The sequence below is a fragment of the Sorex fumeus genome, unplaced genomic scaffold, assembly GCF_029834395.1.
Source record: "Sorex fumeus unplaced genomic scaffold, SorFum_2.1 ptg000044l, whole genome shotgun sequence".
NCBI lineage: Eukaryota > Metazoa > Chordata > Mammalia > Eulipotyphla > Soricidae > Sorex > Sorex fumeus.
This window is the reverse complement of record NW_026606101.1, coordinates 47,613,382-47,614,349: the sequence shown is the minus strand read 5'-3', so window position 1 is coordinate 47,614,349 and position 968 is coordinate 47,613,382. Positions and strand designations below refer to the sequence as shown.

General features: G+C 45.4%; 1 pseudogene; it reads right to left on the bottom strand.

Moving 5' to 3' along the window:
- Window positions 1–287: 287 nt before the first annotated feature.
- Window positions 288–385, bottom strand: LOC130030821 (uncharacterized; annotated as a pseudogene).
- Window positions 386–968: the final 583 nt, after the last annotated feature.

Here is a 968-nt window from a genome sequence, read left to right as displayed (position 1 = left end):
TACAGTGGTGTCATTGTTATTTCTAGAGAGTAGATTCAGAGAGTGGCAGCTTTAGTTAACATTGAACCATCATCAAAGAATGAACCTGGAAAGAATGACTTTTTTGCTTGTTTGTTTTAGAGACACACCCAGAGGTGCTCAGGGGTTACTCCTGGCTCTGCACTCAGGGATCATTCCTGGCCATAGGGTCCTGGACCATATGGGATGCCAAGGATTGAACCCAGGCCATGTACAAGGCAAGAGCCCTACCTTGCCTCTTTGTACTCTCTGTACTGTCTCTCCAGCCCAGACTTTCCATTTTATTTATTTGTGTGTCATCCTTGCGCAGGGGCCATGCTAATCTTCTCTGTATCATTCCAATTTTAGTATATGTGCTGCATAGCAGGTAAGGCATTTGCCTTGCATGTGGATGACCCAGGTTTGATTCCTCCATCCCTCTTGGAGAACTTGGCAAGCTACCAAGAGTATTCCACCCGCACAGCAAAGCAAGCTATCTGTGAAGTATTTGATATGCCAAAAACAGTAACAATAGTCTCACAATGGAGATGTTACTGGTGCCCGCTTGAGCAAATCGATGAACAACGGGAGGACAGTGACAGTGACAGTGACTTATTAATTATTTTGGTTTGGGGGTCACAACTGGTGATGCTTGGGGGTTACTCCTGGCTCTGCACTCAGAAATTGCTCCTAGCTTGGGGGCCATATGGGATGCTTGGGATCAAACCCTACTCAACTGCGGCAAAGCCCTACCCCCTGTATTATTGCTCCGTCTTCTTGCCTTTCCATTATAGTTAGTAAACTGGGTAAGCAAAAAACCTTGATGAAGGGCCAGGGATGTAGCTCAATGGTAAAGTCTTGAATGCATAAGCCATGGCTTTTATACCCTGCACCACTCACCCGTTCATCCCAATACACACACAAAAGAAATGTCTTGATAGATGTAGACATGCTTTTCTACTGGAATGGTA